The sequence below is a fragment of the Leucoraja erinacea genome, chromosome 12 (genome assembly GCF_028641065.1).
Source record: "Leucoraja erinacea ecotype New England chromosome 12, Leri_hhj_1, whole genome shotgun sequence".
NCBI lineage: Eukaryota > Metazoa > Chordata > Chondrichthyes > Rajiformes > Rajidae > Leucoraja > Leucoraja erinaceus.
The window spans coordinates 20,516,450-20,544,334 of record NC_073388.1 but is presented as its reverse complement, the minus strand read 5'-3'; the positions used below and the strand labels follow the sequence as shown (position 1 = coordinate 20,544,334).

The window sequence follows — 27,885 nt, the reverse complement described above, 5'->3', positions numbered from 1 at the left end:
ATAACCTTTGGATTGTCCTAGAGGGCAGGCCGGCGGTTTCCTAGTGTGGGGTGGAGCAGAGAGAAGCTGGCCCCTCCCGCACGACCTACGGAGTGCTGAGGTATGAGACGTGAGCCACATGATCGGTTGAGCTCCTATGCATTTAAGACACAGCTTCCCACAAAGACTCCCAGCTACTGAGACCCGAACAGCCATTCAGCAAGCACTGGAGCACACACACGCCTCCTCTCGCAGCGACTGATCACTCTACAGCAATTACAAGTTCACACTGTAGACACAGCAGAAAGAATATGAACGTCAAGTTCCACACACTCGCCCTCTTGGTCCTCTTTGTGACTCTGACCCTTGTATCTGGAGGTAAGTCGCTTATTTGAACTTTTTCCTATTAAATCTTTCCGGGAAGAAACTGAAGTAAAGTTGATCAGTTGACATTGTCGATGAACTGAATTTATTGTAGAAACACCTGTTAATGATTATAAGATGAAAATTACTATTATTAAACAGTCAATGACAATAGAGATTGTAAGATATAACGGGATTCAGCCAATAATGCATAACTTTTAAATCAACATTGTCTTTGATACACAGAACGTCTACGTGCATTTACCTAAGCTTACCTTAGAAATGCGTGCAAGTGAAAGGAAATTATGCTGTGCATATACCTGTTATTGGGCCACAGTGGCGTTTCAGAGAATATAAAATCATCGTACAAACACCATGTTGATTGATGGCGTGATACTTAAATCATAGACTTCGTTGAGCTGTTTATCTGCATCTTGCCCCATGGGAGAAGCCACTATTCAATTTAATTGTAAAAAATTGAATTATTATTTTAAATGTCCATAAATCAGAAAATACTGTCATTTAAACCAATTCCAACTGATACCATATTATAATATTCTCCTCTGCCATTGCCTTATTTTTTTATGTTAAGCCTAATGTTTTTTATATGAAAAAGAAGCCATGTTTATCCTGTGAAGAAAAAAAACTTGCTTTTTTAAATCCATTCAGTAGACCCTGACATCCTCTAGCTGCGAAATGGAACACCACGTGAGATTGCATCTGCATGAAATGTCAACATTTTACATTTTCTCTCACTGTAATAGAATTTTGAAAAAAAAACCTCAAAGCCACAAAAAGCGATTCTTATGTCAGTTTTTTGTATCGAGACAAAAGCAAAATATAATTTTAATCAGTGTGTTTATTCATTAGAGTATTATAAAACAAGGCAACAGCTTGAGAGTAGACAGCTTATAATATCAATATACTAACATAATGGCACAAATACCTTCTTTGGTACTGATGTTATTATGGTTCTGTATGGTTCTATGATGGAATACTCAATGCCATTCAGTGAGGGTATTTATGCCAAACCCAGCCACGACCTACACCTGGTTGACCAGCCTTCATGGGGTATGCAGTCTTTTACATTTGGTCTGCCAGCTGACATGTTTTCAATGGCATTGATAAATGCCAACACCTCCAAATGGAATCACAACATTTGCCAGTTTAAACAGCAACAGTTTAAACAGACGTCCTGGGCATCTTCTGCAAGTGAAGGAAGAGGGATGGCACTGCAGGTGTCAATATGTTCTGGGACCGGACTCCATGTGGCCATGGAGTTGGGTGGCAGAAAATATGAATTTAGCAAAAGGTGAATTGCCTCTCTGAACCTGTGGTATAAACGAAGAAATGGATTTCAATGGGGATTGTAAAAGTGTAGGTAGAAATCAGAAACATAGATCATGGAAACGGGGCCCTCAACTCTAATCGCCCATATTAACCAAGATGCCAACTGGAGGTAACTTGTAGGCTGGTGGTGGAGCCTTGACGGCTGTCAAAATGTCTGACAGAATGGCCGTGGTGTCCTGGTGGATGTCTTTTCACTACATAGGCTGCTCTGTTGGAGATTGTGATGCTTCGCGTCAGCAAGAAAGGCTCTCTACAACTGGTCCAGGTAAGGATGTGTGTGGGTAAACAATGATGCTGATCTGAATGGTGTAATTGGGCTGCAAGAGCCGTGCCCAAACTAAAACAAGCTTCTTGTTGGGGTTGTTGAGGGACGAGCTTTGGCACGCTTACTGAATGTTGAGTACATATGCAGACAATGTTTCATTCCTAGGATGGGTCATATGGGGCAAATTGGATTCTGGTCTCTGACTTCTGAGCTGTGTGGAATATTTTCCCTCGGTTACTCATGAGGATCAGAATAATAGTCCAAAGTCAAACGTGGCCAATTCAAAAAATGACCATAGATCCAAGTACCCCAATGCAGTTTAGTTTGGACACATTCATGTTCCTCATGAATGATTGGATTGTAAGTCAATTGCTAGCTGTACCTTAACCAAATTGAACCCTGATTCTGGAAGTCTGAAATATAACCAGGGAATGCTTGAATGTGATTGGGCTGCATTTATAGAGAGAGAAAAAGAGTTATTGCTCTCGATTGATGACAGTTCAATAACGATGCATGAACTCTGTTTCTCTTTCCACAGGTGGTACCCAACCTGCTAAGTACACCCAGTGTTCTGTTTTAACTCTAGTTATCCTTCTGTGTTGTATCCTTAGTAATTTGGTGATAACAGGTTGATGCTTTCTACTCTAAACTTGAGTGATATGAAATAATGTTCTTTGCTTTTATTGTGTAAGTTGATTTAAATCCATGTCACGTACTTTAAAATCGAAACTTAAGACAATTGGATAGGACTTGATAGAGTTGAAATACGTGCTCACTCAAGCAACATCTATTGTTTATCAGGAGTGCTATGGTCAGAGTACTCTGATCTAAACCATTAAGACTTTGTGCCACTCCCACCGGTAATGAATGCACCTGTGGCTTTTCAACAGATTGTACAACAATGCTTGAAACGGTTTTCATATTTCTTTTGCGTCCCCATTTTTCTCCTCTCTCCTCCATTGCTAACTATGCTTACCGGCTGTCCACTATCATAGAAGTGGCGATTAAAATACCAGCCCAACTGACTATTTCAGCAGCTCATTCAAGATTCGAGGCAGAGCTTGCTCATTTTCATGAAATAAATCTGTACATGCTCGTTTTCCAGCAGAAGTCACTGAAAAGCAATTGGAATTCATGTGTAATCTCCCGTCCTGTATCTTGTGGAGGTACCAAAGCCAATTACATCCACAACTTCCAATTCATAAGAAATTAGCAGAAACCTACAACCTTCTTGGCTCGAGTAGCAAGAACCATGTTAGATTGTTAGTTTCGTTGCTTAATCCACATGCAAGCTACAACTTTTGCAATTTATGATCACAATTAGAACATAGAACAATGCACCACAGGGATGGGCCCTTTGGCCCACAATGGTTATGCCAAACATGTTGCCAGGTTAAACTGACATTTGCCCTTACATGATCCATATCCCCTTATTCCTTGCACTTCCATGTGTTTATCTTATTGCTTCTTAATACCTGCATCGTATCTGCCTCCACGACCACTCGCAGCAAAGCAGTCCAGGCCCCGCCACTCTGTGTGACAAAAAACATTTCCTGCACATCTCCATTAAACTATCCCCCCCCCTCTCACCTTGTAGCTATGCCCTTTAGTGTTGGGCATTTCCACCCTGGGAGAAAGGTTCTGACTATCTATCCTATCTGTGCCTCTCATAATGTTACAGATGTCTATAAAGTCTCTCATTGACCTTTGATATTCCAGAGAAAATAATCCAAGTTCATCCAACCACCCCTTGTAGCTGAAACCCTCTAATTCAGGCAGCATTCTGGTAAAAAATGATCTTTTTCAATTAAAATTACTTGTGTCTTTATTCTTTGATTTCACTATGAAAAGGAAGCAAGCTCCTCCAATCACTAATTTGGGGAAACAAAATCCAGAATCTTTTGTTTTAAGGCTACCAGGTGAAAATAAGAGACCATTGGTAAGGAACAGTAGGTTGGATTGTTTGAACTGATCAATATGGAAATGTTATTATTATGATGGAGCAGACACACGTTAACAAAGCTTTAAAGTATTGAGAGCAACCCAGTCTGTTTAACTGGCTGGGCCCTCCTAAATATTCACTATTCAGCCTGTTATGTTTCATGGTGAAATTCGATAGGGTTTTTGCATCCAGATATTGAACCTCGTGCCTAGATCTACAAGGCCAAAGTTTCCCATAACTGGGTCCAAACATGCATTCCCTTTCTTCCTGGGTGTGAAATATTTGTAGCTGTCTTTGGGACCCTCCACTGCTGTTCCAGCAGATATTCTTGTTAGAAAGAATACTCCAAACACAAGATGGTTAAATAATTTCAGGATTCAAATTGGGATAGAAATGTGATTCGTACATGCTGGAGGTACATTGGCATTAAAAGGTTTGAAGATCGTCCTCCGGGGCATTGTACACTACTTGCTTTCAAATTATTTTCCACCCAATTGCAGACATAATTACGCACACCTATTCTTTGTTTTGTTTTGGATTGACAATTTGATAACCAGGAAGTGATTGAGCCTGTAAATCAACATTACAGCTGCTGGCATCTGATTAGGTCGATATAACTCAACTGCTGTAATAAAAGCACCAAACATCACGGTCCTTGGAACCCATAAATTGTTCATACAATCAACTGAGGAGCACCCCCGAGTATCAAGAAAACCATAATGATTGTTTATGTGGGATTTGTCGAATAGATTTATGCATCCTGCAAGTTAAATCATTCCTATTGTAGATTATCTAAATAATCATAAACTCTTAATGCAATTTACCGTTTAACTCCTTACACTTAACGCAGAGATGCAAATGACATTGCATTGAATGCACAATGCACCCCCTCCAGTTGTAATATTGTTTGTTTTCTGGCCCTGTGCTCCAGATATTTATGGATATGCTTACATTTCAATTCTTAACAAAGATGATGATCTGCAGAAGACAACATTTCAAGGAATATTGAAACATTCTCTGAATTTTAGCAATATCATATATTTTTCACTAGTAATCAACGAGGATTAGCTGGTCTATACTTAGATTTTTGTTTCACTAATATTTAGCATATTTTGACTCCCAATTTCCTCGGAGGATATTGCTTGTATTATTCGTATCCTTTACAAGAATTCACTAATTATAGGAAGCGGTTCATTAGGTCTAAACATTGAACCAGTGGGTGTGGTTTTGTTACCAAAGTTGTAGGATCATTCATTTATTTCTAAATTATTTTTGTCATTACTTTTAAACAAGGGGTGCAAGCAGTTCATGTAGTCAATGATTGGTTAACAAAAGATATAACCTTTGTGGTTGTATTTATTTTATCAGGCCTTATCACACTGGTACCAGCCAAATAAAACACTAGAATTTATTGATCAAAGCGTGGATGACAGAAACATAATATATGGAAATTAAACCAGCTCTGTGGCACGTCCCCATGGCTCAATATGTTTGTACAGGGAGTAACTCAGCCATCTAGTTCAAGATCTTTAGGTCAGCTTGCTGAATGTTGTTAAGTTAACAATTGAAACCAGCTTCAGAACGAGTGAAAATCAACCATTCCCATTTCTTGCTCAGTCTGAGGAAGGGTCTCGACCTGAAACTTGAACTAATACTTTTTCTCCACAGATGCTGCAGGTCAGGCGGCATCTGTGGAGAAAAGTAATACTCTGGCTTTTTTTGTCCATCTTCTGATCGTGTCTTTATGGATGCCATTTAAGAATGGGATTGGTCCTTAATTATGGCCTTTAAAATTAAATGTTCTGCAAATATTGTACAGGGTATAAATGAGATGGGATGTACCATCAGAATGTATTGTTTAAGTGCATGTAGTCAATGCATTGACAATTGTATTTGAGATAACTCTGTTCCCAAAGCCCAAATAAAAGATGTAGTGGTAAAACAATACTTGAAGGAAGTTTCCCAAGAAAACGTCTACATGGTTAGATCCTGCATTAACGGCTCTTTATATCAGGCTAAAGGAATGGTCATCAGCATGTGTTTAAATCATGAGAAGAGGACTTGCAAAGGGCCTTGTGTTTAGGGGGTTGTGGAACCTGGAACAGGTGTGTCTTTCTTGTGGCGTCCAGATGACTACACCTGGAGCTCCTGGAATTTCGAGGGAGGTAGAATAAACATACTGTTTGTTTTTTGTCTTCCTTTTATTTGCATCTGGTAGGAATAGGACAAGAGGTTCTTATCTCAGATCATTAGCTAAAGTATCAGCCAGTGTTTGATGCGTGATTGAATCCTACATCATCAAAGAAACCTTTAAGTGAACATTTTATCCACATTCCCCAAAAAAAAGTAAAAGAGAAGACATTAAGGACAGAAAGCGATGAGTGGTTTACGCATCAGGTCAATTTGAAGTCTCTAACTGGCTTGTTTCTGCTTCGTGCTTGAGGGGGGATATTCTGATAGGTCAGGAGAGGTGGGAGACTGGCTGGGTAAGGGATAGGGTAAGGGATTTCAAAAAAAATCATGTCTGTCTACATGACTGAGTTCATGCAGTGCAGGTTTATTTTAAAATTCACGGTGTTTCTTTTTCAGATACTAGATAAAAACAGATTTTTCCTTCATGGATAGACACAAAATGCTGGAGTAACTCAGCGGGACAGGCAGCATCTATGGATAGAAGGAATGGGTGACGTTTTAAGTCGAGACCCTTTTTCAGACCCTCCACTTCATGGAATTTGATTACCAATTGAGCAGTTAGCTCTTCCTTTCACAATAAAGCTCGCTGCTTTAAAACTGTAGTGGTTATATTAAACAGTGCTGACCAGGGGGATCTGTCGGGGAGCTTGGTTTAGTTCAGTTTAGTGATACAGCATGGAAACAGGCCCTTCTGCCCATCGAGTCCATGCCGACCAATGTACACTAATTCTTTCCTACACCGTACGCACAATTTAGCTAATTAACCTACAAACCTGCATGTCTTTGGAATGTAGGAGGAAGCCGGAGCACCTGGAGGCAACCCACGCAGTCACAGGGAGAACATGGAAACTCTGTACAAACAGCCCCCATGGTCAGGATCGAAGCCGGGTCTCTGGCACTGTCAGTCAGGCAGCAACACTATTGCTGTGCCACTGTGCCATCCACCTGTGAGCTAAGGAGGAGGGAGATGGAGAGAGAGGGATGTTGCAGCTTCTTTATCAAGGTGTTATGGATTGGGACTCCAGAATCAATGGATACATACAGTACCAGCTCGCTCTACTGGGTAGCTCGTCCTAACGTAGGAAATGTGTTTAATGAGAAAGGCAAAGTGCAAGAGTTGCCGCTGCTCTTTCAGAAACAGTTTCAGTCAGGTAGCAACAAAGCAGCAAATGTCCCATGTTTTATTAATGAATATTCTGACTTACAATTAGAGAAATGAATAGAACTGAAATAGCTATAAATAATTATTAATTTATAATCTCATTCTTATGCAGACATGTTGCTGCAGTCCACCAAGAATTATGCACATACTTGAAGCATTTACCCTGCAGAAGTAGTTCACTCTATTTTCAGTATTTTTTTTTTCAAAATGTGCAGTTGATGGATTAACAATGCTCATGACTTGAATTAAGTGCAGGTATTTTCTGCCTGCCTAGAAAAGGCTGAATTCAGTGTTATTTTTACACAACTGATGAATAAGAGGGTCTTTGCTCGGGTAAGGGAGAGCATTGTTTTTCGAAGGAACTGGCCCACGTTACCACAGCACTGAGCAGGTGAGACTAGTGTAGACGGGGCATCTTGGTCTACATGGGCAAGTTGGGCTGAAGGGCCTGTTTCCGTGCTGTACCACTCTATGGCCTGAGCCTGTAAAGAGGTTCAACATTGCACTCACACTGTTGTTGTCACGGAGATCATGGTAGGTAGTTAAGGACATTGGAGAGTCTTAGCATCATTGAAAATTTTACAACACAGAATGAGACCATTTGTGGTCTTTTTTTCTTTTTCATTTTAATATGTTTTATTTATTTATTTATTATGATACTTGACTGTAAGGAAAATTCATTTTGTTGTCTCTAATATGAGATAATGACAATAAATTGAATACAATACAATGATCCTGTCCATTCTGGTCAAGAAAGAACTGCACAGCCCAACCCCATCCTCTAGCACTCTGTCCACAGGCATCCAAGTCACGATTCTTTAGGTATATATATCCAGGAATTCTTTGTGCTTACTGAGGGTGTCTCCCTCTGCCCTCTTTAAGACCTTAACTTTCTTTGAGGTGAAACATTTTTCTTTGTGCTTCCTCTAATCATTCCACCTGTTACTTTAAATCTTGCTCCTTAATCTCTGACCCTTCTGGTAAAGGCATTGTGTCCTTCCTATTTATTATAGGTAGGCCCCTCATAATTTCATACCTCTTTAATTAAGTCAGCCCTCCACCTCCTCTGTTCTAAAGAGGACAACATCTACATATGCAATCTTTCAGCATAGCTTCAGATTCCAGACTGGGCAATGCTGGAGAAGAGACTTTTTTTTACCAGCAGTTGTTTTGTTTAACAGAAGCACAACATGGTCACAGTCAATATTAAAATAGAAAGGGACAATGAAAAGTCAAAGGGCTTTGGAGCAATGTTCAGTTGAGATAAGCGATCTGGCCTCAATTGCAAGGGCAGAAGAGGTAGTAAACAGATCAATAAACTGATACTGGGAAATCTTCAATTACAAATTAAATATTTCTGCAAGGGAAAATATTAGCAGCATTGAAGATTTCCTTGGATGACTGAAAGGAAAACTAAAGAGTAAGATTTAGTAAACATTTAGATACTGAGATGTTGGACTGCTGAAGTTTGGGCCTTTTTGCCTATTTGAAAATGTTGGAAATGCCATCCAGAAGTGAAACGCTTTAAAGAACTTGGAAGAAAATCACAGACTTTACAATCTGGGCATGAATCACCAATCTTCAAGGAATTATAAGCAGATAATTCATTATGGTTGGATGTATGTATGTATGTATGAGCATTATATCAGATTTGGGATCTACGTTTCCTGTCATGAGCTCTCGAACAATATTTCTCTTGGGGCGCACCAATTACCATATTGGATGTTGATGTTGGTGTGCAGTCACCCAACTGAAACTAATGTTGGGTCTTTCCCCTTTACCCCATACCCCCCCCCCCCGCCCCCCCCCCCCCCCCCCCCCCTCTTCACCTCTTCAAGCCAACATCTCAATTTAAAGTGGTTTGCAAATGTGTAGAATTAGTGGTTCTACACATAGAATTTCACTTGTGAAATCATAAATATACCTGATGTTGCTCAAAAAAGTGATAAAGCCATTTTAATAGTTTTATATCTGGAGCGTGTATTGACAACATTGAGTTGAAAGCAAGATGGGACATGAAGAGCATGTGGAATGATACAGGAAATTGTGTGACAAATGGAGTCGGCTTAGAAAACAAAATCAGTTCAAAGAAAAGAGAAGGGGAAGGAGTACAATTGAACCAAGAAAGTTTTTTCCTTGTTCTTCTTCTTTTACAAGATGTAGGTGAGACCACATTTGTAGTATTGTGTTCAGTTTTGGTCACCCGGCTGCAGGGAAGATGACATTAAGCTGGAAAGAGTGCAGAAAATATTCACACGGATGTTGCCAGGACATGAGGATCTGAGTTTAAGGAGAGGTTGTGATGCTTTGGACATTATTCCTTGGAGCAGAGGAGACGGTGGTGATTGTGCAGAGGCGTATAAAGCTATGAGGGGAATGCACCCATTTTTTCCTCTCCTGAGCAGGGGAATGAAGAACTAGATGGCGTAGGTTTAGAGTGAGAGGGGAAAGATTTTACAAACATAAGGTATACTTTTGCACACAGAGGGTAATATAGTTTGGAACGAGCTGCCAGAGGAAGTGGGTATAATAAAATCACAATGTCCATTAGGATAGGAAAAGGTTCAGAAGGATATGGACCAAACAGCCTAGTGCACACTGGGGCGATGGGGACAGTGCTCGGGGGTGTATTCCTTTAAATTGGAAAATTTAATGTTGATACCATTGTGTTGTAGGCTCCCCATGCAGAATACAAGATGCTGTTCTTCCATTTGGTGTGTGGCCTCACTCTGACAATCGAGGAGACCAAGGACAGAAACGTTGTATGGGAATGCGAAAGGGAGCTAAAATGGTTTGCCACCAAGAGCTCCAACAAATTTTGGTGGACAGAGTGCAAGCCTTGGGTGAAATAGTTGGCTAGTCTGTGCTTGCTTTTGCCGTTGAAGGAGCCATATCAGAGGCACCAAGTGCAATAGATGAAGTTGGAAAGGGTTTAGGAGGTGTAGAGATTACATCTCCTGTGGTTATTGGGAAAAGTGCCTGAATCGGGGGCAAGCTGGATGGAAGGGATGAGCAAACCAAGAAATTTAGAGGGAGTACTCTCTATGGAAAGCAGAAAGGGGTGTGGACAGGAAGAAGTGGTGGTGGGATGATGTTGAAGGTTGCAGAAATGTTGCGCAATGATGTGTTGAATGCAGAGGATGAAAGTTAAGGACCAGGGGAACTCTATACTTGTTCCCATCTGGAGCAGAGGAGGGAGAGCAGAACTGCAGGCAACAGAGGAGATTCTGGTGAGGAATCCATCCGCCAGGTTGGGGAGAAACCCCCAGGTTTGCTGAAGAAAGAGGATGCCAGTGATGTCTTGGAGTGCTTCATCTTGGAGACTGAGAAATGGAGTGTGAGGTGATGTCATCAATGCAGGAGGTACGGTGGGACAATGTGTGGTCAAGATAGCTGTGTGAATCAGTGGGTTTGGAATAGCCACAGTCCAGATTTTATACATTTAAAGTAAAACTCGCACTTGGATGCCAAGTATATTAAATGCGTCAGAGGTAGGCGTGACATCAAAATGATGCAAAGTGCTTTTTAATATGGAGAAAGAAAGATAGTGAGCTAAAAACAAGTACACTGTGAATGTGTTATCTGGGCAGGCGTTGACCTGAAATTAACATATGATCATTCCTGACTGAGCAAGACATTCATTTTAGATGTTGTTTATAAAAATTAGCAAGCAAACTGCAAGTTTTAATATCTTAGCATGAATATTAATGTTTAATAGGGAGCAGGCAGACAGCTGTAGCAAAGAACATTACTCAATGGAAAATAAATATTTAATGTCAACTGGGAAATTAACACCTAATAAAAAGTTTACGGCTCTTGTATGATTTAAGGAGCCAAATATTATTTTTACATGGAAAACAAACTTTGTGCTTCATTCAACAAATACATATTTAAAAGCAAATCTAATTTCAACTAAATATGGTTCATTATATCTAAACATTCACTTTACTCTCACCACTAATGAGACAGACCTTCCAATGTGAAATGTGGATGATTTAGCTGGAGGCTGCTGGCATTTGAAAATGCTGATTTCCAGTCAATGTTCACTACTTGTTTTTTTTTGGAGAATCATTATTAGTCCTTGAATGCAGCCAGACTGTGGTTAAAAAAGCCTGCGGTTTTGCGAGATTGTGGTTTACAACTTAAAAATGCGGTTCTACCTAAAAAATTGGTTAATAATCTATTTTCAATTGCTGGCTGGATTCATTTGTTTTGCTGCATGTATGTTTGGATGGAATGAACAGCAGTATTACTTCACTATGATCTCCACTAACCAGTCTTTATTCCAAACCCATTCTGGCTGTTAGAGTTTGCATTGGAATTTATTGTGATCTTCCACACTCACATTTTGCCATAAATGTATCCTCATCCTTGACTAATCTTGCTTATTCCATTCCCAGGGCCAATTGCCATCCTGTCAGAAGGGTCAGCACTGGATGAGAGCAGCATCAGGATGTATGTACAAAAAGGAGGCAGAAGGCCAAACCAAAGGCATGTTCCACTGAAGAAATACAGGAGACTGAGACCCCGACTTTCCCACAAAGGACCCATGCCCTTCTGAGTCCGGTAAGGATAGAAGCACTGCAACAAATGTATAGGCACCATTTTGCAAGAGTTGCATTTATTGATTCAAATGAAATTCAAGCGGCACAGTGGCACAGCGGGTAGAGCTGCTACCTCACAGTGCCAGAGATCCAGGTTCAATCCTAACATGTACTGTCTGTGAGGAGTTTGCACGTTCTCACGGTAGATGCGTGGCTTTCCTGCGGGTGCTTTGGTTTATTCCCACATCCCAAGGATGTGCGAGTTTGTAGGTTCATTTGCTTCTGTAAAATGGCCCTAGGGTGTTGGATAAATGGGATAATATAGGACTAATGGGCGATCAGTGGTCTGCATGGGCCGATGGGCCTGTTTCCATGTGTAGGTGGGAAGTACAGATGCTGGTTTACACCGATAATAGACACAAACTGCTGGAGTACCTCAGCCCATCGGGCAACATCTCTGGAGAAAAGGAATAGGTGACATTTAGTGTTGAGGTCCTTTCTCAGTCTCGGCCTATTTCCTTGCTGTACAATATCTCTAAGCTAAACAATTAATTCATAAATTTATTGCAAACCTTTGCAAATGGTTGTATTATTTAAATCCCTTGTCACAGGTCCTTTGTATCTTGGAGTATTATTTTTAGTGGCCACACTGCTTTCTTGCATGGCTGCAGTGCAATAAATGCCTTGAGGTATGGGTGGTCCTTAGCACAGTGCAGTCCTTTACCTCCCCAGGCAAAAAGTCTAGCGTGCTGTTTTACAAATGTGGTTGTTTAAACTTTGAACTCGCCCACAATAGTGTTGAAATAATTTAAAACAAAATGTTTCCACATTAATTGGAATGCATTATACGAGAGCCAACTCTTGTGTCTTTTATCAAGCAATGAATCTAACAGTAACTGTCTAAAATGTTACATTCAATGTTTAGAACCACTGCCCCATTGACCACATTGCATAGCATACATTGACTAAAACACTGAATTAAATTTTCTATACCCCATCTTTTACTATCCTTCTTTCAAGTATAACTTTGAAAAATATTGCGGCAGTCTCTGGAATACTTAATAATTTATGTAATGTTTCACAGACAAACTTGAAGACCGCTAAATCCTTAATTGAACTAATCCAATTTCCAATATGAAGTGTTTATCACTGGTTGAGAGTTAGCATGGCCTGCCATGCATCAAGGCTACTAAAGATTTAGCTGTAATGTCTCGCATTCCATCCCCTGATAATCTCAAAAGGCTGATGTTATTCTAAACCTTTAGCCCTGTCCGAGGAAAGTGCTTTTTGTGGAAAAAATTTAAATAAGTGATTTTTCTTTCTCCCCAGTAAGTAGGCTTAGTTTGTTTCCTTTTGTTAATTGAAAAGACACACAGACTTGCAATTATTTAGTGCCTTACATAACTTGGAACATTCCACTGTGGTTTATAGGCATTGAATACTGTTGTAGGAAATGCGAAAATCAATTTGTGCGCTGCAGTGCAATCATGACCAAATCATTATTTCTAGGTGTTGGTTGAGGAATTAACATTGGCTAGAACAATAAAGATAACTCCAATGTTTTTCTTTCAAATAGTGCCAGGGGATGTGTGACTCAAGAAAACAGCCTGAGCTGTAGTTTAATGCCTCATTCATAGGTAGCACGCGTGTCAGTACAGAACACTCTGTAGTAGACTGAACATAGTTTTTGTTTTACATTTAATCCAGACAATTGTGAGGAAATGAATTTTGGGAAGTGCAACATAAAGGCAAAATTGACACTGTAAATGGCTATGAACTCAGCAGAGTTCATGTGCAGAGCAACCTTGAGGGCAAATTAGTTGCACCATTGTGCAATTCATTGGTGTCACAGGTGGATAGGGTAACAAAGAAGACATTCTACATGCTTGCCTTCACAGGGGGTTGGGAGAGGGTGGGGGGGGGGGGGGGGGGGGGGGGGGGGGGGTGGGGGGGGGGGGGGGGGGGGGGGGGGGGGGGGGGGGGGGGGGGGAGGAGAGGTGGCAGCGACCCGAAGAAAGCTCTGTCCCCAGAGGCTAAACATGAGCTTAACAACAGCTGTGTCACTGGAATGTGGGGCGGGTGAAGAAGGGCTCGCGGGTGCACTTTGCAAGTCGGGATTCGAGTCGGAAGCCCTAAACGGCGAGAGACGGTTGGAGCCGGGAATGGGTCGACAGGTCATTCGATTCACATTCGATTTACATTTTATATTTGTTTTATTTTAGTTTCTGGCACTCCATGTGCTTTGGAGAAACTAGAGGGTCTAGCAGTCCAGGCAGGCAGTGCATTGTCATTTCATTATTACGTGATCTCTGTTCGTCTGCAAATCTGGATAATCCAGAAAGGCTCTGGATCCGAGGGCGCTGGAAAATCAGTGTTCAACCTGTATTGCTTTTGCAGGCTATATGTATCTTAAAGACTAGGAAAATATTCTTGTGCGACCTAATTAGATTTCTTTGAACATGTTAGTTCAATTCCTTTCTTTTGAAAAGATAGTGCCAGATCTAATCCATTAAGTCAATATGTTACAGGTGTTATCAGACTGTCAAAGTGAAGTAGCCAATATGTTAAGATATCACTAAAAGGTAAAAGTTAGTCCTTTAGTTGTTAATGTATTAAGCACATTGTGTCTAACTTCGTTATCTCAAAGTGGTACAGACGTTTGTTTGCTAAACTAACATAATGATTTCCATGATACTGAGCTTGAATGAATTCTAATCCAAAAATATTGGAGATGAACTACTCAAAGTGTGAACTCCTGTAACACAAGCTTTTAGTTTAGTTTATTGATACAGCAAGGAAATAAGCCCTTCGGCCCACCAAGTCAGCACTGACCTGCGATCCCCAAACATTAGCACTACCCTACACACACTAGAAAAATGTTTATATTTATATCAAGCCAATTAACCTACAAACCTGTTCGTCTTTGGAGTGTGGGAGGAAACTGAAGATCTCGGAGAAAACCCACGCAGGTCACAGGGAGAACATACAAACATCCAGACAAATGTACAGACAAGCACCTGTAGTCATTATCGAACACGGGTCTCTGGCGCTGTAAGGCAGTAGCTCTACTCCTGTGCCACTCCAACTCTGGAAGAAATAAGCAAATCCTTAGTTTTGTGGACCAAATTTTAGTGTGTTTTTTTTTTCTCTTTTAAAATCCAATGAGTGAAGGCCCAGGGGTGTCAAAAGCTCATCATACATTAACCCACTTTTTCCTGGGATCATTCCTGTAAACCTCCTCTAGACCATCTCCAGACCCAGCACATCCTTCCTCAGATATGGTGCTCGAAATTGTTCACAATACTCCTAACGTGGCCTGATCAGCTCCTTATAGAGCCTCAGCAGTACATCTCTGTTTTTGTTTTCCAGCCCTCTTAAAATAAATGCTAGCATTGCGTTTGCTTTCTTTACTACTGATTCGACTTGCAGATTAACTTTTTGGGAATCCTGTAACAGCCCTCCCAAGTTCCTTTGCACCTCTGATTTTTGGATTCTCTCCCCATTTAGAAAACGCATTTATTCCTAAGAAAATAGTCTACGCCTTTATTCCTATGTCTTCCGCATCACCTTAAAATTCCCACAGACCCAAGTTGTTCAGGTTTTGTATACATTGCCGCCAGACTTCTGACTGCCCTGTGAACTCTATTCCTGGAAACTGCTATCATTTCAAATTCTCCTTCCTCATCCCACAGATGGCCAAAGAGTAATTTGTATCATATGAAACAATATGCAATGAAGTAAGCCTTCATGTGAGCAAGCTTTGATTTAGCAGATATTCTGAAATGATTGAAAGGATAAAAGATATTAAAGCATAGAAAATATCTCCAAGTGAGTCCTTTTAGTCCTCAAAAGTTTCATCCAGGGAAACACATCACTCGTGCAGGACATAGTGTGACTCGTCTTGACTCCGTTCCATTAGTGCTTCTTGTCTCCACAGCAACTATAATGGCATCAATCTGCCTGCTTGGAGTAATTAAATACTAGAGTTGAAATCCACTGTTGCAGATCTTTGCAATGCCCACATTTATTAGTTGGTTAGGAAAGCCTGAAATTATATAATACTGCAATGGCTAGTTGGGGAAAAAAAGCACCCTCTCCAGGAAATTAAATCCTGGAAAGTAAATCCAATCCATGAAGTCTGAAATGTTACAGATAATTGTTCTGAGTTTTTATGTTCTATTTTAATTCTCCCCCAGGTGCACCAGTCTAACTCCCCCCCCAAAACACAAGGTTATTAAAGTACACGTTTGACATTATCTAATAATTACTGCCTCATTTAGCACCTCCTTATTCTTAGATCTTTGCTGTTGGCTATTCACCAAACCTGTCAATAATGGCAATTGGGAGATGTCCAGAAAGGAAATTGAACACCTGTTGAGAATGCCACCTGGAATGGCGATACAGCTCGGCCAGAGTTTAATTTAGTTCATTGCTATCTAACTGTTCAGATATTTTGAATATTTCTCTTCCATCACAAGTTCCAACATAACTCGCATTTAGCATTTTGGCTTCCCAGTAAATTGTGCTTTTTCAATACAAAGATTTTCTGATATGCAGCCAATAACTTTAGACACTGGAAACATTCTGCAATTAATCTCTTCTTTCAAGCTGGTTATGCTGTATCATGTGCTGTTTTCTGGAAGATGTTCTTTGGATTTAGTTTTAAGGACTAAAAGATTTGGCCGATGCTCTGCTTAGCAAGACAGGCATTGATCTTCATGTTAAAACATCATTCCCACCACCGTCCCTCTATCTCAAATGGGGGGGGATCAAATGTCCGATCAAGGTCACCACCCTACCCCACATGTGAATTTGTAGCGCAGTGCGGTGGAGAGCCAATTGTGAGAGAGATAAGAGAAGCAATGTACAAACATTGGAGTGCCCACTGTACAGTTGGAAAACAAAGTTAACATTCACTGCTGCTTTGGTTGTCCAGATGTGCAGCAGTGGTATTGAAAATAAAACATTCACAAAAACACACAGTGAATTATGTTTAAGTGCCAACAACTGTTGTGGGGAAAACATAGAATATGTTTGGCACTGACAAGTGGCAGCAAGATGAATGAGTGATTGTTTATGTTATTTTTTAGTTGAGTAAGAGATATTGCCTGGAAGAAATGGTATACTTTTTTTTTGTGTAGCACAGTGTGTTTATTCACATTCACTTGAACAAGCCTCCTTTTTTCAGTACACTCAACATATTTAGATCCTTGGATGTAGCCATTTTAAAAAAAAAGGTTTAATATTCCAATATTTATCAATGCATTATGAAACACAGATTTGTTAATATCTCTGCTTCTGTTTTGTACCACTACAGCCCAGAACTACACTACATTATTAAGACCTATAACTTCAAATTCCATTCAGATATTGCATTAATTCGGGAGGCATTTTGTGAGTTTGCAATAGACATTAAAATGACGGACATGTAAATAAGATGTACATATTATGGAAGTCAGGACCTTGTGAGACTACGAGTGGAATATGTATCTGCACATGTGCCTGCAATTGAGAATGATGGGGACAATATCTCACGTACACAGAAGAATTTCAATTAAGTATATATAAAAATAAAACCTGAATGTCAAAGAGCCTGGACTTTGTCAGCAGTCCAAGTGAGATACTTCAGTTTTTTTCAGATAATCATTTTGGCACAAGATACAATGCGTCTCTGACAAGTCTAAACTCATTTCAAATTTATAGAAAGTGAGCCTGCCGAATGCTCGCTGTGTGACAGGTAACTGCCCATTGTTAGATCAACAGCAGGCCCACTCTGAATTGGTCCGATTCCAGTTTGCTTTGTTGCAACAATGATGAAATCCTGTTAATTATTATCTGCATGTTTTAACAAAATGAAGAAACTAATGGAACTTTTTACTCAGTTGCCAGGACCCTGTATATCTTTGTGGGATAATTCAAAATCAAACTCAAATGAGAATGACATGCTTTCCACACTGGTGGAAAATATTTCCAGATCCATGGCTAGGCGGGATATGCTTCGAACAACACGTCTTCAACACTGGCAACTTGTTAACAGAATGATTCACAAACAGCTGTTCCGTCCATCATTCTTTCTTTTCTACAAGGGCATTTTGAAAAGGCTGAACTGTTCTGTGCAACAGAAGCCTGTGAAAGCTGTAACATTATTCATGTCTAGCTCTCTTGCATGCACACACACTCACACTGGCATAAACACCCCCAGCGCTGTTGGAGCCCAGTTGGTTCAAGTCATTTAAGGTTGTTTTATTGGCAGAATATTCTTTTAATAACGTGCCCTTTTTAAAAAATTATTTCAAACCATCCTGACAATCTGTCCGAATAGATATTACATTGGGCTGCTTCAGGTTTTAGTTTTAGTTTTAGAGATACAGCATGGAAGCAGGCCCGTTGCCGCACTGAGTCCGTGCCGACCAGCAGTCCCCCACACATTAACGCTATCCTACACACATGAGGGACAATTTCCAATCTTTACCAAAGCCAATTAACCAACAAACCTGTTCGTCTTTGGACTATGGGAGGAACCCAGAGCTCCCGGGTTAAACCCACCCAGGTCACAAGGAGAATGTACAAACTCCGTACAGGTAGCATCTGTAGTCAGGATTGAACCTGGGTCTCTGGCGCTGTAAGGCAGCAACTCTACTGGTGCGCCACCGGGCTGCCCTGCGCCACCGTAGTGTCCCGACATGAGCCAACATCTATTAACTTTTGCTTCTGCGGTAAAGATAGAGGGAAAGAACATAACCAGAAATCTTATTTTTGATTTCTATTCAGGAACTAGAACAGATTTAGGCAGGGGCACACTTTAAGCTTGGCAAGTGATCTGCTGACACTTATTTTCTGTGCTCACATGTGAAGAATGGGCCCTTGGATGAAAGTTGAGGGTAACCAGCACCAGTGAAACAGATTCCAAGTGGGAGACGGGATTCTCATGAAAGGATGATGAATATTAAGTAATATTGGAAAGGGAACTAAGATGGGAAAACATTTCATAGAATTACACAGCATGGAAACAGGCACTTTGTCCACTATGACTATATCAACATTTTTGCCAATCTATGCTAATCTTGTTTGCCTGCATTAGGATCAAATCCTTGTGTTTCTTAGATGGTTCTTGTTGGAAATACTTAACGGAGGCACTGTGGATGCCTAGCTGCTGAGAACATCTGAGGCCCAGTTGATTGGTTGTTTGGTCATGAAGGGAAATACAGGTGCACAACCTTTTATCCGGTGTTCCGGAAACCGAAAAACTCCGAAAACCGGCCATTTATTCCAGGTTGTCGTCTGAACACCTAAGCTCGCGTTTGGCGCCAAACTTGACCCGAAACGACCCACGGTCAACCCAGGTCTGTACTACTGTAGCGGCTGCCTCGTCCCCGGAGACCGGGGAGACACTTAAACATCTGTAAATCATTGCTTAAATGTTAGTTTGGAGGACTTTTATGTGAAGGGGGGGGGGGGGTGAAGGGGTAAACTTTAATTCTTAGTCCCCTACCTGGTCGGAGAGGCGGGGAGCGGTCAATGCCTTACCGGGTCGCCGTGCAGTAAGCTCCGCAGAGCTGTGGCCGCCAACTCCCAGCTGGAGCTGCGGCCGCCGCCGGTTGTAGCTCCGACCCCGGCAACTCTACCCCTGGCTGCGAGGCGCTCCAAATCCAGCGCCGCCCGCAGCCCCAGCTCCGCTAACGTTGGGAGAAGGCGGCCTCAGCGCCCTGGAGCTTACCGCACAGCGACCCGGTAAGGCATTGCTCGCTTCCCGCTGGTATCCCAGCGCTGCTGGGGCTGCGGGCGGCGCTGGATTTGGAGCGCCTCGCAGCCAGGGGTCGAGTTGCCGGGGTCGGAGCTCCAACCGGCGCCGCCCGCGGCCGGACGGAGCCCCCAGCTCCGCGATGTTGGGAGTCGCCGACCAGGTAGGGGACTAAGAATTAATGTTTACCCCTTCACCCACCCACCCCACCACCACCACCACCACATAAAATCCATTCAAACTAACTGACTAACATTTATGCAATGATCTACAATGATTCCCCGGTCTCCGAGGAGGAGGCAGCAGCTCCAGACTTTTCAAGCCGCCCGCGCTACCTACCTAATCTACGCTAAAAATCTTCCATTCGGAAATCCGAAAATGTCCGAAATCCGACAAGTGTCTGGTCCCAAGGCTTTCGGATAAAAGGTTGTGCACCTGTAGAGGGCTCTGGAATTGAATGTGAAACTAAATGTCCAGCATGGGTTCTATTGAAAACCTGTGGAAGGGCATAGTGGCCTCAAAAGGTATTTTCCTACTTCTGCTTCTTATATACTCTGGAAAGCATATTTAATCCATAATTGCAGACTCAGACACCCAAATACACTCATCGAAAAAGCTTGAATTAAGTTCAAATGAAAGAAACATTTTTTGCATGCTGATGAAATCTTAAAGAAAAAACATTAATCTTCCCATATTTTGGTACAATTTAGTATCTACATTATATATTAATTCTTTAATGTGTATCAGTTGATCTATTTTTGTACTTGTAATTCATAGTCAAAGTCTTATGTCAGTTACTGTCACTAATATTTCAACAATATGGCAATAAATTACTTTATAATTAATACTACCAAGTAGTATTAAATGACTCAAATATGACGAGAAAGAGGAGGATTACTTTGTGGCAAAGTGGCGGAGACGAGTGGATGGGTTACTGTATCCAAACAAGCACCGCTGAAACACAGTCATCTCTTCACATAAAATTTTCAATTGCTAATCTAACAAACTCAAATTATTTGTAGAGCCGTTTCAGTTTCATAATGCTGTAATTAAAATTGATTATTATGAAATTTGAAAGCAACAGGTTATTTCTGTTGAGCATTTTAGAAGCCAGCAAATTCAAGAATGGCTTGAAAATATTAGCTTTGTGCATGATTTGGACAGGCATTTTTTACATAACTACATACTTATAGCTATTTCATTTGATGCCCACATAGTATTTGGATTCTCTTTTTCAAAAGCTCATGGGTGGCACAGCGGTAGGGTTGCTGCCTTACAGCGCGAGAGACCCGGGTTCGATCCTGACTACGGGTGCTATCTGTACAGTGTATTTGTTCACCATGTTGGGTTTTCTCCGGTGCTCTGGTTTCCTCCCACACTCCAAAGATGTACCAGTTTGTAGGTTAATTGGCTTCAGCAAGTTGGTCAGCACGGACTCGGTGGGCCGAATGGCCTGTTCCCACGCTGTATCTCTAAAGTTCAAAGTTTCTGCTTTCACATTTAATGCAACAAATCTGCCGAGAATGGACCGGATCTGCTGGCAGATAAGTCCGTATCTGGGTTATTACAAAGTGTCGGCTGGAGTGCAGCATTCCACTCAATGGGCAGGTTTCCCAGCCTGCTGTGGGACACCTGCTCTCAGGCTGGGAAATCTGCCCACTGGGCCTGCACAGGATTAAACCTCATGCAAGTACAGAAGTCCCATTAAAACGAATGGGAAAAATTGGCAGCTGCTGTCAGAAAGGTAAGTAGACCTTTTTAGCAATTAGGAACATGGACCTAAGTGTTGTTTAATAGCTGGAGTTGCTACCAACTCTACTTCCCATGCACAAGGATGGCCATCCCTTGTGGCTTGGACAGTGATTAAACACAAAGATGTCAATGCCAGCAATCACAACATTTCCAGAACTAAAACAAATTGCCCAAATCAAAGATCAACTTCTGCCATCTGCCAATTTGGCACGATTAATAAATAGGCTGGCATGCTAAATGAAAAGTCTGATGATAGTTACTCGATAGAATCCTGAGATTAATTCCAACTGTTGTTTTAAAAAAAGGACGTAAAAATTATATTATGGCCATCTGACAAATCTTAAAGCGAATGGTCCTGTATGATTCTTTCTTCCCAGAACTAATTAACATTGAGAAGCAGAAGGCAGAGGAAACTGTCACATATTATTGCCCTTTCAAATAAAATACTGTGGTTCAAATAAAACTTGGGTAGATTCGTGAAAGTCTCTTCTGATATAAGATTGGGACCATTGTTATTTCACCCTTGTAAACCTAATTAACAATGGAGATACAATTCTGTTCTTCGTGAGCTCCTAATAGTTTATAATGCAAGCTGTAATGTGTGATAATGTAATAATTTTGTAGGATAAGCTCCACTTTCATACAAGCTACTGCATACAAATATTAGCTGCAGACCACTATTGAAAATAAACATTGTCAATATTTTCCAGGTTACTTAATCACCAACGTCCAAATAAAATTTGGATTTAGTTTCTCATCTTTAAAACAGTCATTGAAGTAAATGTGAAGTGTGATGTCGCATAATGTATAAACAAATAGGTCTAGGGACTCTTTCCTTCAGCAATTGAATTGTTTAAAGGAAACCAAACAACAGAATTGGATTCATGACCTTTTTGCCCACCTCTTATGATATTTTGCAATACACCAGTTATCATTCTGTCTGTCATTTTTGTCCCTCCATTGTTACATAGAACATAGAATAGTACAACACAGGAACAGGCCCTTCAGCCTACAATGTTTGTGGCTACATAATGCCAAGATAAACTGATCTCATCTGTCTGTACATGATCCATATCCCTCTACTCCTTGTACTTCCACATGCCTATCTAAAAGCCTCTGAAACGCCACTACCGTATGCCTCCAGCATTGCTACTGGCAATGTGTTCCAGGCCCCCATTACTCTGTGTGTGTGTAAAAAACTTTTCCCGCAAATCCCCATTAAACTTTCCTCCTCTCCCCTTCCTCTTATGCTCTAGTGTTGGACCTTTCCACCCTGGGAAAAAAGTTCTGACTGTCTACCTTATCTATGCCTCTCATAATTTTACATACTTCTACCAAGTCTTCCCTCAATGTCCAACATTGACATAATCATTCTCAAATTAATTGACGATCTTTGATCAGGTAAAAGGCCCGATCCAAAATGTCAGACAATCTTAATTCATAACTGCAGCACCTTACCTGGCAAGCTGATTGAGAGCTGGTTACATTTAGTAAGACGAACTGGACAGGATTATCACAGGCAGGCTTGAGACTTCAACATCAGCTGTTTGAATGAGAGTCAAGATTCTGACTACACGAGTTGCCAGATCAAAGACTGATTTTATTTAATGTGAATCAATCCTAATCTGTTAACAGCTCTTTCCCTTTCATGTTAATTTTCTTTTTGCATCAGAAATTGCTCACAACTTTCATGATATCTATTCTGTTTGTATATTGCCAGTGGTTAAAAACGGTTATACAATGAGGAATTCCTTACCCAAATGTGGATCAGCATCAGTCATGAGAGATAATGGAGTATCTATCCTTGAACATACTATTAAAATGAATGTCTATGCTTTTTGCTTGGCTAGTATTTTAGGCAAATTATGGTAGGTTTTCTAAGCAGTCAAGTTGAATGTTCTTCAAACTAATCAATTAAGGTCAATGGGATAAAATCAGGCAGATTATATGCAGTGGGAAATCCACTGCCTAAATGGTGCAAATCAAAATCTGCCTCAACCTTTATTGTCAAAAAGATGTTATAATCAAAACTTTAAACCTTCCATTTGTCCCTTATTTTCATCTTTTAGGGACTTCAACAGTAGAAGATACTATCTCTATCCTTGGACCTGAGGATATGCATTCTTTTTATCAGAGAATTAAAATTTATATTCATCGGAAAGATGCTCTGCGGCTTTATGGGACTCAGTCAATGGGGAATGGTGTGTTGCATTTCCATGTAGTTACACCCACAACTCCATACCTTAGTGTTGTTTGGGTAAAGCTACACGGCCGCTGCATGGTGGTATATGGAATGGTTTATAGCCTGCAATGTGGCTGAAAGCAATGCAAAGCCCAAGATATTCCTTTGTATAGTGGAACACTTTGAGAAAGACTGCTATCAGAAATGAAATTACAATTCTGTTATAGTACTTTTATGAGAGTGATGTTAGAATCTTGAAGTGGACTTGCCTGGTGTTCATGTACCAAACTCTATGGTCACATGTATATTGCCCCTAATTAAATTACTTAAAGCAAATGTTTTTGAACAAGAGAATTTCAAATGCCACTTAATGCCCCAATACATATCTGGGAATCTTTATGTGTAAATATAAATTGGAGCGTCAAAAGACATTTGAAATTCTCTTGCTTGAGTAATTTTAATGAGGGGCTGATTTACCTGGTCTGTGGCTATCAAGTTTTGTATATGAACACTCTTGCAGGCAAGTCCACTTTAAGATTCGAACATTGCTCTCATTGACATCATTTCCTTCCTGGAGTCGCATTTCTTTCCTCACTGCAGGTCTCCTTCTGTCCCTCATCACCACATCCTGGCTGATTGTGTCTGTGACCATTCAATCCAGCAACATATTGTGACCTCAATCACCTCTTCCAGTGAAGTATGAAGATCCTCCCCCCGATACTCAACTCTATTCTTGCAGTTTCTCTGTGATCGCCTTCCACTATAATTTCCCCTCACCCCCTTGAATTCTAGTACTAATGCAACAATGGCAGAGGGAAGGCTTTGTGTGCATGCCATTTGCCAGGTTGGTATTGTTCGCAAGTTTGTTTGCCATATGCGCAATAAAGTATTGTGGCTGGGTGCCCAGACATAAATCACACTGTCCCATTGCACATTGCTAGTTTTACGTGTCTTTTGAGGCACAGAACAATTTCTCGCCCCAGATATTTGACAAGTTGGATGGTGTGCAAGAGGAGCCGCAGCAGCATGGTTAGCTTTGGCATCATGACAGCCAGCTGTGTGAAAGCAATATCTTTAGTCATAGTGGTTAGAAGCTGGAACACATCACCTGGAGTCTTCCCAAGTTTCATCTGAAGACTTGGGTAACTCTGAGCTTCTATAACTCTGAGCAGTTCAGTTCAGTTCTTTCAAGAAAGTTGGAGTCATAACTCAAATGCCTTGAGGCGATCTCACTAGTAAAGTTCCTGGTGCTACCACATGCAATGGTCGAGTGCACCAACACAAACCACTTCTTAAAAGTACTTTACACATCTACGGTAGTGGAATAAGGTTCAATTCAAGTGAACATGTCAATGTACACTTGTCAAACTGAATGGTTTTTATGCTGCTAAATTCCATGTGATTCTGTGTAGATTTGCAAAAGAAAGGGTAACTGGATAGAAAATTAAACTGAGGAGCCCTCGAGGGACAATGGGAAGCCGGACATCTCGTCAGATAGAAAATGCAACCGAGCATGAGGAAACCAGAAATAAAAGGCGGAAATAATTTTCAATGGGGAAATGCAGTTTTATTCTCTTCGTGCATGAGATGGTATTGGCTAGAAGAAAGGATGGCTTTCATTATTCATATCTACTTTGCAATCTCAGGACAAAGTTTATACATTTATGTTCATAACATTCAAGCCAAAAACACAATTTGTAAAATTTACCCCAAGGTCACAAAACAAAAATAGATAATAAAGACCATTTGGCTCACCTTAATTCACAATGAATTGAAAAGCATATGGGGCCTACTGACCTCTTCATTCACATTCCCAACATATGCTCCAAGCAAACAAAGATGTGCATTCAGAATCCTAACGTTTATCCTGTTGTTTTAATGAACAGACTTTCTCTATCATATAAGATACACATTTACTTAATGTAACAAAATCAATCTTGAGAAAACGAAATCTCCACATTCTTACAAAATGAAAAAATCTTCAAAGGTTTTATTTATTATGAAGTGGTCTGATTATAATGGAATCGTTCCAGGTGCGACAGGATTATAATGGAAAGTCAATTAGCTATTGTAAGGAACTTCTGGTTAGGTGAGTGGCAGGAAAAGTTGTGGATATTGATTGGTTTGAGAGAGAGAATGGTTTACAGGAAAATAAAGTGGGTAAATAGGACTGAATGGAATTCTCTTGACTGTTGGCATAAACCTGATGGGCCAATTGGCCTCTTCCCATGTGTATCAAATTATAATTGGAAATGTTGTCACATTCAGCATATATAAATTGAAGGGGAAATTGAAATAACCCCATGTAGTTTTGTGTAGTTTTTTTCACTGCAATGAAATTGGTATCCTTCAACACGTTTAACATTTTTTTACCTTCTCTCTCTTTTTTTCCAGGAATCCCCTAAATTCTCTTTCCTTTGAATCTCATCACTACCTTTTGAAACCTCCATGGAACCCAGGCCATCCCTAGAAGTGGAGCACCCAAGCCTCACCATAGCAACGTGTCCATTTACGAGCATCTTAGTGTCGGCAATTAAAGGCAAAGGAAGAGGCCCTCATTCACATCGCTGACCTGTGACCTTGTCAGGCATTTTGCACTGTGCAACATCTGATTTGAGGGACTGTCCATGTCGGTTTTATCTTAACAGAACACAACTGTCTCCTTTGCGAGAACTCAACTATCTCAGGGTGTTTAACATTAAAAAAAACATGCAAAAATTAATGCTGATTCTTATTTATTAAATTTGGAAAATGTATTATTGTTCTGTAGGGCCAAGGAAGATTCTAATTCTTCATAAGATATTCTGTAAATACTTTAATTTTTTGTTACTAAATTATAAATATATGCTTAGCTCTTTGGAGCACTGCTTTTCTTCTGTAGCTTGAGGCGTTAAAATGTTCTGTCTTATAAAGAATGTGTTGTGCAAATTAATCCTAATTATTGTAAAAAAAAGCATAGAAATAATTATTAAAATAAAATGCTTCACTTTATTATATTAAAGAGTCGTGCAGCTAATATATTGTCAATGAAGAGGCTCCCAAGTTCTGTGAAAATAAAACAAAAATATAATTATTTAAGAAAAAACAAAAGAGCCTCAGTGCCTGATTGCAAGTATCTGACTTTTTATTAACACATTAGAAAAAAAACATCCCTCAAAAGTTAGATGTGCTCACATTGCAATGTGTTTCGAAGGCTTTGAACTTCATTGAGGAGAACTGCTGTTAAGTGCTGGCAAGAGTTCAGGGATTTTTTTAAAGTACATATGTGCATGGAACAGTGAACCACATAAATTGCATACAGATCAACTTGCCAGTTTCCATTAGCTTATACCTGTTAACCACTGTCAGAGGCCTTGGACTACAGCTAATCGCAGTTCACCAAGGTAAAAAGATAGCGATCGTGAAATTCGCTTGTGTAGCACATGACTTCTAAGTGCATTGCTATCGATTATGCGGCATGTTACTTTGGAGAAAGAGCTTCCTTGTGCTTGACATGCACCAGGCACTGAAAGTACAAGCCTGCTCCCTCGGCCACGTGTCTGGAAAGCAGTTCCTCATCACTCTTCCTCCTGAAAGATAGGACAAATAGATGCTGAACTTTCAATTGGCTCCATTGCCCAAACATTATAATGCATAGCGCCACGTTGTGATTCCTCTACTACTGATTTTCCGTTTCTGCACAAGCTAGAGAAACTAGAAACAATCAATTCAAAATACCAAAGCTATTTATACTTGTATTCGAGAATAAAACCATAAGGTCACCGAGTTTTCAGTCAGTTTTCCACAAGCATTTGCATTGACCCTTTGTATGTGAGGTCAAGCTAGTGCATGGTTGCTCATTTAGAGTGGAGGAGGTAACAAGGTAACTGTGATGGATGACCATGAGCGTATCTGCCCAATGGGCAGCTACAAAGAACCATTGGAATAGTGGTGGGACCCGAATGGTGTTATCCCGAGAGAGATTAGCAGCTTCACAATTAGTGAAGCAATGACCACATATCAGGGTAGACCATCGGCCGAACTCAAAGCCTGCTTGCGGCTTGATCACTGGAATTCCAACACAAGCTCTCAGGCAGACAAATTATAGCCAGGTTTCTCTGTGTGTGTTGTAATTAATGTTAATCTATGGATTGCATGATAGATAGGGTGATCTGAGAATTCAGGGGGGAATGGGTGCAGCCACACTATTTAGTGAGATGGCATATGAGCTACCTTCTCCCCCAGCCACAATGCAGTCAACGTGGTTGGCGATTGAACAGGTGTAGAATCTGCCTCTGAAACCTTTCCCACTGCGCCTGGCAATTTGCTGTCAGCCAGCGGCTCTAAGTGTCGGAGGCAGTGATGTGGTGTCTGCCTTCTTACTGTTCTGAGTACTGAGCCCTGCTGCCTGGTCCTGGATGAGTGGCTGGTAT

General features: G+C 40.7%; 1 long non-coding RNA gene across 1 annotated transcript; it reads left to right on the top strand.

The window, feature by feature from the left end:
- On the top strand, positions 1-26,544 carry LOC129702139 (uncharacterized). The gene is made up of 3 exons (XR_008724335.1): positions 1-357; positions 11,655-11,820; positions 25,868-26,544. It is a non-coding gene; the product is annotated as an uncharacterized LOC129702139 (long non-coding RNA).
- The last annotated feature ends 1,341 nt before the right edge of the window (positions 26,545-27,885 follow it).